The following is a 10,976-nucleotide window of genomic DNA, read 5'->3' as shown; positions in this document are numbered from 1 at the left end:
CTTAGTGGTTCCAAACTTTTGGACTGTACTGTACATGTCAACTTATTCTACTTACCCGAACCCTAACAGCTACGCTTAACCTCACAGTCTGCTAACAGTCTACTAATACTCTAATGAGAATTAGCTGACTTGTAGTTGCAAAGTTACTTATAGTTGAATGTCTAAAGTGGACCATCAAAATAAAATGTAACCTACTTTTTCTGTGGCACAAAAATATGCATTTTTAAAGAATGTCCTGGTTTCTTTTTTGAATATAATGCCAAAGAGTCTTTCAAGCTCCAAAATGACAAAAAGCAACAGTAAAAGTATCATGAAAGTAGTCCATATGATGCTCATATTTGCATTACATCAGAATATGCAGAGTTGGACAGTAAATATTTTTCTTACTTCACTATAATTTAAAGCACTAAAGCACAACATTTATCAGACACAATAGTGATATCTGATTAGTGAATTAATCATTCTTGTGACCCAAATCAATTGATGAATCGGTTCACAAATCACAACGAACAGTTCATTAGCTAATTGGACTGATTGCGGGTCAACAACTGATTCACTGATTCATTTGGAGCGAGTCTCCAGTTAATGACTCACTGAATTAGTCATGACTGACTCGAAATGAGCCAAGAACCACGAGTAATATGATCCTCAGCGCTCAAGTATGCAGAGGTTTTAACTGATGACATGAAAAGTTACTAATGGCAAATTTTAGTACTGTTTATTGTAAATGGAAATCATATTAAGGTTATACATGATGACTTATTTGTCTGTGTAAAAAAATCTGCAGTAAAAGGGTAGCTGTTTAAGCTCATTGAATGAAATGCTTGAATGTAATCATTTGTTCATAACTGTCTGTATGGGGTAGGCAAATTTAAATTAAAATAATGACAATAAGTCAAACTATGCACAGAGTGAGGTCAGTTTTTATACTGTATGTTTATTGTTGTTGTTTTTTTGCAGTGCTTTTTGATATTTTGGAGATTGACAGACCAGTCTCCATTGTTCCCTCAAAATGGTAGCACATTGAGGCTGAGCAAATGCTGATCAAATTTTCTAAACTATTCATTTAACTTGCGTGACGACCACTGAAATCAGCAATTATAGAGAGAATTTAATATGATAAAGATTTCAATTTAAAGCCGTCTTCATCACACTCTCCTCTGTGGAATGTTTCCTGTGTCCTCTTACAGGCAAGTGCACCTCTGTTCCGACACATAATTGCATTAGGTATTATCAGACACAGATACAAGAGCTCGGTGGAGCGTAGCCGGCAACTGCAGCTCAGGGAGGGGAGTCTGAGGCTTGGCCTGCATTGACATCACCCTCCCTCACTGAAGTAATAGACTGTGGATTATGCATTATTGAATAATAAGGAAGAGAGAGGAGCCAAGGCTGATTCAATTTCTCTTATAAATATTTTATTTTTCATTCACCTCTCAGCAGATTGGCCCTTTCTCTCCTCTTTTCAGCCACTTAATATCTTAGTCTGGTCACAGATGGCTGCAGGGGTGTCTTGTATAGATCGTGCAGTGTTGGCAAAGGTCCTGGATACAAGAGCATCTGTTGAGAGGATGAGCTTCTGACACGTGGATCCTGGGTGGAAAACAGTAGTAGCACAATGGTGCGTAGAACTACATGTAGAGGAAGTGTGGAGCTCAGTCAGATTTAAATTCAAAAGCCAGTGTCAAGAAGATGTTATATGTAGAGACACAAGTGGTCGATTTTTGTCAAGTACATTATGGATAAAGTTAAAAATAGCATGGTTCAGTGAGAAATTATTAATTATAGGGGTTTTCAAACTTTTTGACGCTCAAGATTATTATTATATTATATTATATTATATTATACATTTAAGTACTGAGTAATATTAATTAACTACATGTACTTAGTCTGGTCACAGGGTTAGATTAGGTTTTGGTTTAGGGTCAGTAGCATGTAATTAAGAATAGTTTATACTTATTATGGTAACACTTTATAATAAGGTTCATTAGTTAACTACATTAGTCTTTTGTTTACAAAATGTCCTTTCAATTTAAAAGTCTCTTGCGACTGACCCATTACTCGTAAAGTTTGCCGCCATCTAATGGTGTGTTAATGTAATTTTCACTCAATCCATATTACGCACTAATGGACCCTTTCTCAATACCAAATACAATATTATTTATATAAAATAATATTTATTTAAAAACAATATTTAAATTAACAACAATAGCCATTATAAATGACAACAGGAAATCACTATGAGTGCTGGATTCTGTGTTTTCAATTCATACTTGCAGCCGGAGGGCGCTCTGTGCACATTTAGTCCACAAATTCATCCAAAGAAGAATAGGAACCAGGAACTAACGGCATGTCTTCTAATCTAGAGGTCGCTAACCATGGCTTTAACATACAGATCAACACTTTTCAAGGCAATAAATACACGAATGAGATGATGTATGCATGTATTGCCTCAGTATTTGCGTCTGTATAGCGCTGGCTCCATGGGCGTGGCCGCATTAGTGGGTAATGAGCTGAAGCACGGACTTCTGACATGGCTCTCTTTTCATACAGATTATATAAACACAAAATTTTTGTTTTCGATTTGACTTACACGATTTAAAACCTGACATTTCAAAGTGTCTTTAGACATAAGTGTATTTTTTTTTGTGATTAGTATTCATAAGTTACAGTTCATTTTCTGAGAACTATTAGATTGGACTTTGTTCAGAGGGAGACGAGAGATCATGCATCATTATTTAAAAAAAAGCACAACTTTTTGTTTTTACTCTGAGTGTACACAAATAAAAGAAAACATTCTATAGTTTCAATTGATATATTACTTATGTGTCTATGACAAAACATGTCGAAGTATTTTAAGTCTGTTTTGCTGCAATGTGCACAATAAGTAGCCAAGAAACAAAAGCCGGCTATCCAGTATTGAAATACACACAGACAATGACACTTCTCTGAAAAACAAGCCGATTTCAACCTCAAAATGTACGCTTTTAAATATACTAAAACTGCTATCTCAAACATGGAGAGGCTTTTTCGTGATCTCAACAAACAGATTCTCATTTTGCTCGATAGTTGTGCTGCCGACTTGTGTCCCTGGTTTCTGTGACGCGTCACAATTGTACAATTCAGTCAAATGTAAAAAAGCAGTGCTCTACAGGATGTAAGTTAAATGTAGCCTTAATATTAAATTATTCAATTTAACATAGCCCAGTTGGATTTGCTCGGGAACAAGTAATACATTAATAAGACCAAAGATTGCCCATTTAAATTCATTATATCTCATGGTTAACCACTATAAGAGACCGCGGCAAATCCTCAAAACACTGTCCAAGATGAAGCTGTTCTCGGCGGGTACACAAGCACTGAACAGCCGAAGACGGCCTAGAGCAGTGGTCTCAAACTGCCGGCCCACGGGCCATTTACGGCCCGCCTTCCCCCTCCACCCGGCCCGCAACTGATCTCAAAAATAAAACATAATCCGGCCCGCTAAATTATTTTTATTTTATTATTGTTCTCTAGTTGTCTCATACCATATTCCACATGCAAAGAAAAAGTCGCCGTTCTAAGGGGCCATTCACAGATATGGTGTCACATAAGCGGCCGCGTGACCGTGGCGTCTGTCGTTGCTATGGAACCATGAACTGCGCTCTCCACGATAACGAAGTTTCAGCAAAAGAAAAATTTATTTAAAAAATTTATATCCTTGCATTAGCTCTACTACTATATATATTTATGGAGAATTAAAATATTAAAATAAAATATTGGATGAGAAATAAAAACCCGCCCTGTACAGCTATGATCAGCTGTTCGGCTGAGCTATCGGTGTTGTTAAGGAAAGGCCGAAGCTCATCGTTTGGTCCTTGTCACATGAAAAGTTGAGATGTTTTCATCTAGGTGCGCCTGGAAAAACGAGCACGCCGCACCACATGCGTGTCGCTTCTATTATGAGCGTGTTTGCCTAAACTACAGTAAAAGCACTCGCGCAAGTCGCGAGCAACGATTTTAAACCACCGAAACGCGTCCAATGCGCGTCAAACGGCATCTTGGACAAATGTGGCTCAGCGCTGTGAGCAGAAGCGTTGCTAGGTGTCTGGAAAGAAATATAATAGTGTACAAATGTATTCAGGGATTGCATTTGTTCAGTGTGGTTCAGTGCAAAATTTTGATGCTCTTTAAGCTAAAATAAAGTAATGGAAAATATTTGCACTAACTGTTAAAACTGCATGTAACAATGATAGAGACACTGCTGTTTACATTTTTTAAGTATGGCAAAAATATTTTAGGCAAGGTAATACAAAGTGCTTTACATAAAGAAGAACCAAATACATAATAATAAAAATGGAACGCATAAGAAATAGAAATAACAGTAAAAACAGGGAATTCCGCTATCTGGCTGGAAGAGTTAGGAAGTTTCAGGGAGTTTTTTGTTGTCTGTCAGAGTGGATCTAAATAGATCTATCCATCAGAGCGATCTAAATGTTAGAAATTAAGTTTGAAGTAAATGAAAAATAATTAAGTACATTTTCAGAAATTTTGCGCTTTCTTGTGCTTGAATATTAAAATGGCCCTCCTATGAGGTGTCAATCACAGAAACAGCCCCCAGCCAATTTGAGTTTGAGACCCCTGGCCTAGAACTTGCATCTCTGAAAATGTCTAAACAAAATAGGTGCTTTGATTTAATATGAGTCACATATTTCAGGTCTAAACTATGTTCTCGGCTAAAAAAAAACTCTTAAAATTACGGTTCGTGGTACAACTAAGTGGTACAAGTGTATTATTTGTAAAAAAAATATGGTGGATCCTCATCCGCCATGAAAGTCGCTTCAAGCGGAATGTTACAAACGGTAAAAAAGGAAGGAATGCTGTTATCACTAGAATATTGTACAGCTATCAGCTAATCAGATTCGAGAACAAGAGAGAACTGTTGTATAAATTATTATAATCTTTTTTAGAGACTATTTATGACAGCATATCTTTTTCCTACACTAAAACTAGTGTTGCCGATCTTGGGATCTCATGATTTCTAAACATGAGAATGAAAAAATAATGTAAAATGTTAGTTATTTAGTTTTTTTTATTTCAATGAAATTTGGGGGACATGGACCCCTGTTTGAAAAGCCCTGATGCCCTACAGAAAGAGCTGAGAGGGTCTAAAGAGAATTGGCATAGACTGGTATTTGATTTTAGATGAATCGCTATCATCAACTGAGGAAGAAATCATCATAAAATAGACATGGAGACAATTATTTGTTATCTAGTACCTCATCTTTAAAGTTGAATTTATCAGTCAAGAAACCTTTGAATCAGACAGGCCCATTATCATGCACTTGGAGAGCACTCTTATTATAGCTGGTGGCTGTTAAATCTCTCAAACAAATTCCCAACTAAAGCTATCTACAACTTTGTTCTCCTTCGCTTTGAGCTATCTGAAGGTCAGGTTTGTTTGACAGATTTCGTTTGCCCGGGAGCTTGAGGGCCTCACTTCCTCCTGTGCACCGCTTCTCTGTTGGCTTTGCGTGATTGGGTCATCTGTTTGATCCTGCATTGATATTCAAAGTACCTTTTGAAAGTGAAGCAATATATGGCCTTCTGCAGCCACCATTTTATCCCCTTAAAGGTGAGATGCTATCAGAGCTTTCATCAGCAGCAGTCAAGCAAGGTTGACTACATGTGTTCACAGGCTCTCAAGGGAACACAGCTCTCATAAAGACAACTATTATAGCCCACAGGTTCAGACGCAGGAGGCGTTATGTAAAATAAATAGTCAGAGTAGAGGTTTGAACAAGGAACTTGTTGGTGTTGAAAAACTGACATGATGAAGGTGACAGCTTAATGTTTCCCTTTTGAATTGTCACCATCTTGCTTGCATGTTAAATCCATCAATACAAAAACAGCATTGATTTCTGTCCCTTTAATACAGAGCACTTATACATTCTATTGACTTTTCAATTGATCCTTTTCGGTTTTTCATCAGCATGAGCTCATGAATTTCTGTGCATAAGTTCAACGTGACCTTAAATGGCTTATGATTTTGCAACTTAAAAAAGTAAAATAAACATTTACTTACATTTTAAGACTCTTATAATGTAAGTAAAAAAAAAAACTTTAAAAAAGAAAAAGAAATAAGTTAAATAAAATATTATATTATTACAATTTAAAGTAATGGTTTTCTATTTTAATATACTTTAAAATATAATTTATTTCTGTGATGCAAAGCTGAATTTTCATCAGTCATTATTCCAGTCTTCAGTCATGTGATCTTTTAGAAATCATTCTAATATGCTGATTTGATATTCAGTTATTATCAATGTTGGAAACAGTTGTGCTGCTTATTTTTTGGAACCTGTGATACTTTTCAGGATTCAATGTTAAATAAGAAGTTAAAAAGAGCATTTATTCAAAAGCATTTATTTAAAATAGAAATCTTTTCTAACACTATTTATCAATTTAGCACATCCTTGCTGAATAAAATGTTAATTTCTTTCAAAAAAAAAAAAAGAGAAAAAAAAAAAAAGACTGACCCCAAACTTTGAACAGTATAGTGTATATATTGTTACGAAAGATTTCCATTTTAAATAAATGCTGCTCTTTTTAAAACTTTTTATTCATAAAAGAATCCTGAAAAAAGTATTACGTTATAAAAAATATATATATATTAAGCAGCACAACTGTTTCCAGCATTGATAATAAATTAACATATTAGAATGATTTCTGAAGGATCGTGTGACTGAAGACTGGAGTAATGGCTGAAGAAAAATTCAGCTTTGCATCACAGAAATAAAGTATATTAAAATATAAAATCATTAATTTAAATTGCAATAATATTTTACAATATTACTGTTTCTTACTGTATTTTTGATCAAATAAATGCAGACCTGATGAGCATAAGAGGCTTCTTTTTTTTAAAAAACACTAAAAATAGTAATTTTTCCAAACTTTTGACCAGAACTGTATATATACTTTTTACATAATTTGTAAATAGAGGCCCTTTTTTTTTAAAAAAAAGAAGGAAAAAAAAGAAGAAAGATATAGCTCATTATTTTTTTAATTGCATAATTTTAAGGTCATGAAAAAAAGGATCAACTGTAAAGTCTACAGAATACACATTAGTCACCAAAAGCAATGTCCGAAGGGGATATTTGTTTTTAATGTCTTATAAGGTTAACATTAACAAAAAAAAAAGCATGTGTTCATAATTTCTTTTCTTGACAGACTGGCCAAAAATTATGTTAGCACAATTTGATATGTTTCATTGCATTTTCACAACTAAAAGAACATGGTAACCCTTTAAAATAGCTAATGTTTAACTAATGAACCTTAATGCATGCATTAACTAACATGAACTAACCATGAGCAATACATTTGCTACTTTATTTACTAATCTTCGTTAACGTTAGTTAATGAAAATACAGTTGTTTGATGTTTGTTCATGTTAGTTCACAGTGCATTAACTAATGTTAACAAGATTTTCATAATGTATTAGTAAATGTTGAAATTAACATTAACATAGATTAATAAATGCTGTATAAGTGCAGTTCATTATTAGTTCATGTTAACTGATGTAGCTAACTAATGTTGACTAGTGAACCTTATTGTAAAGTGTTACCAACAATAAAAGTAAAGAGTATAGAGACAAAAATCAATGTTATAGTTTGGCATTAATGAACATGACATGCAAGCAAGATTGACAGCTTGATTGCAAAATGGATTGCCTTTGATATGCTTGTTCAGTAAAACAGACATAAAACAAGTAACAAGAAATATGTAAGACAATAAAAAAGACAGAGAGAACAAAAAATAGTACATCACTTCAAAAAAGAATTCATTTAATATTTGATGTGCAACATCATTAATGAAACATTACTTTACTAAATTGGCCAGCCAAAGCCCCCACGTACAGATGTCTGGGTTGACAGCAACAGTCAAGCCATGGAAATCAAAACAAATGAGAAGGAGACAGTGAGAGGGCTACCACACAAACGATAAACGTTAATTAGTTCCTCTAATGGAAGAGCACAATTTAAGCAATTACAAACCAGGAGACACACTCATGAATAATCCTGCCAGGGCGGGAGGGAGAGTCCTTCAGAAGGTAGAGCTCTGAAGTCTTTCATGTTGCTATTAAATGGAGGTTTTACCTTGTAGAAACAGACATAATGCTCATTTAGAGAGGTAAATAATGCTCAGTGTTTTTCATGCCTTATAGCAACATGGTATCTTTCTTCTAGCATAATAAAATCAACACGAATGAGCATTTTATGATCATTCATAATGATTCTATAGGTTTATGTAGCCCTTGCGACCAAATGATTTTTGTACAATATCCCTTACATCTAATTAGCCCTATCTTTCTTTATGCAAATACTTTCTCCTGCTTTTTCCTATGCAAATATGCAAATTGAACGCCTACACAAGCAAACTATTTGCGTTCGTTGTATTTAAATAATTTATGTACAAAGTATATATCTCTATGAAAATATTTTAATGGAGAGTAATAAAGAACATCGCATACAGTTATTTCAAAAATTAGATTATACAGTGCTATCAGGCAATGGAAATGAAACATTCCTTTATAACTGAATAAACACTATATGATATTGTGTAAACACATAAAAGGATAATTACCGCCTCTGTAGCCTCTAACCAAACAGAAATGCTGCCATTGTTGCATATATATATATTTTTATTTGTAAATTATAGTAGGGCATGTGTTTCTGAACATTTTCACGAGGTGATTATGAGCATGTATATGTTAAACAAACAGGCCTCGGTTCAGTTGTTAGTGTTGGCTCCTCATTATGGGTGTAATGAAACAAAGCCTGCTAGTCGTGCTTCAGTGGCACACCAAGTAGAGGAGATGTGTCCAAGCCATGTTTCTGTCTGTTGTCTCTAATTAGCGCATTCATTATACAGGGACCAGAGACAGGCTTCAGGCTTACACGAAGAAGAGCAATGCATCACAGTCAAAGCACAAATAATACATGTTGGTTCAGCATTTCAACCTGTCTGCTTTTGCAGTTTTCTCAAAATACAATGGGGTCTGGGCATTACTGAAAATATTGCTTATATATTTAGTAATTACTTTTGATTTTATTTAATTAAGGTCCTATGAGCAATACATTTGTTACAGTATTTAGTAATGTTTGTTAATATTAGTTTAAAAAAATAGAATTGTTCATTGTTAGTTCATGTTAACTCTGGTCCATTAAATAATATGAACAGATATTAACTTTTTTTAATCATGTGATAGTAAATGTTGAAAATAACATTAACTACGATTAAGTAAATGTTTTAGAAGAATTTTCATTTAGTTCATGTTAAATAATGGAGTTAAGATCTCCCAAAAATGAAAATTCAGTTATTAATTACTCACCCTCATGTTGCTCCACAGCCGTAAGACCTTCGTTCATGTTCGGAACACAAATTAAAGGTGCCCTAGAACTTCTTTTTAAAAGATGTAATATAAGTCTAAGGTGTCCCCTGAATGTGTCTGTGAAGTTTCAGCTCAAAATACCCCATAGATTTTTTTAACTGCCTAGTTTGGGGCATCATTAACTATGCACTGATATATAGGTTGCGGCCCCTTTAAATCTCCCGCTCCCCCGCCCCGGAGCTTGTGCTTGCCTTGAACAGCATAAACACAGTTTACACAGCTAATATAACCCGCAAAATGGATCTTTACAAGATGTTCGTCATGCATGCTGCTTGCATACATCGGATCATGTAAGTATAGTATTTATTTGGATGTATTACATTTGATTCTGAATGAGTTTGAGGCTATGCTGCGTGGCTAAAGCTAACATTACACACTGTTGGAGAGATTTATAAAGAATGAAGTTGTGTTTATGCATTATACAGACTGCAAGTGTTTAAAAATGAAAATAGCGACAGCACTCTTGTCTCCGTGAATACAGTAAGAAACGATGGTAACTTTAACCACATTTAACAGTACATTAGCAAAATGCTAACAAAACATTTAGAAAGACAATTCACATATATCAGTAAAAATATCATGTTATCATGGATCATGTCAGTTATTATTGCTCCATCTGCCATTTTTCGCTATTGTTCTTGCTTGCTTACCTAATCTGAAGATTCAGCTGTGCAGATCCAGACGTTCTGCCCTTGTCTAATGCCTCGATCATGGGCTGGCATATGCAAATATTGGGGGCGTACACCCCGACTGTTACGTAACAGTCGGTATTATGTTGAGATTCGCCTGTTCTTCGGAGGTCTTTTAAACAAATGAGATTTATATAAGAAGGAGGAAACAATGGAGTTTGAAACTCAGTGTATGTCTTTTCCATGTACTGAACTCTTGTTATTCAACTATGCCAAGATAAATTCAATATTGAATTCTAGGGCACCTTTAAGATATTTTTGATGAAATCAGAGAGGTATGTGATTTATCCATAGACGGCAATTAAACCACCACTTTCAAGGTCCTGAAGGATACTAAAGACATTGTTAAAAAAGTCGACTTGACTGCAGTGGTTCAACCTTAATTTTATGAAGCGACAAAATACATTTTATGCGCAAAAACAAAACAAAACAAAAACAATGACTTTATTCAACAATATCTTAAGGTCTTATGGGTGTGGAACGACATGAGGGTGAGTAATTAATGACAGAATTTTCATTTTTGGGTGAACTAACCCTTTAACTAATACTAACTAAATGAAAACTTATTGTAAAGTGTTGCAAAATTCTACAACTGAATTTATTCCTAGTTTTAAAGTTAAGTGTGCTTTGGCGTGTTTGGTTGCCCTGAACAGGAAGCATAATTAATTTTAGAAAAGCAAAAATAAAATCTTTCTCTCCCACATTTTCTTCCCCCTTAACATCTGCTAGTCTGTGCCCTCTTCTCTCTTCCCTCCCACAAATCCACTGGTCCATATCATAGGATTTTCTGGTAACATTGAGGAAGTTGTTATTCTAGTGGTTCCAAAGATTGAAACTCTGTAGACTGCATGACTGCT

Source organism: Chanodichthys erythropterus, chromosome 2 (assembly GCF_024489055.1).
Source record: "Chanodichthys erythropterus isolate Z2021 chromosome 2, ASM2448905v1, whole genome shotgun sequence".
In the NCBI taxonomy this organism is placed as follows: domain Eukaryota; kingdom Metazoa; phylum Chordata; class Actinopteri; order Cypriniformes; family Xenocyprididae; genus Chanodichthys; species Chanodichthys erythropterus.
Note: the sequence above shows the minus strand (reverse complement) of the source record.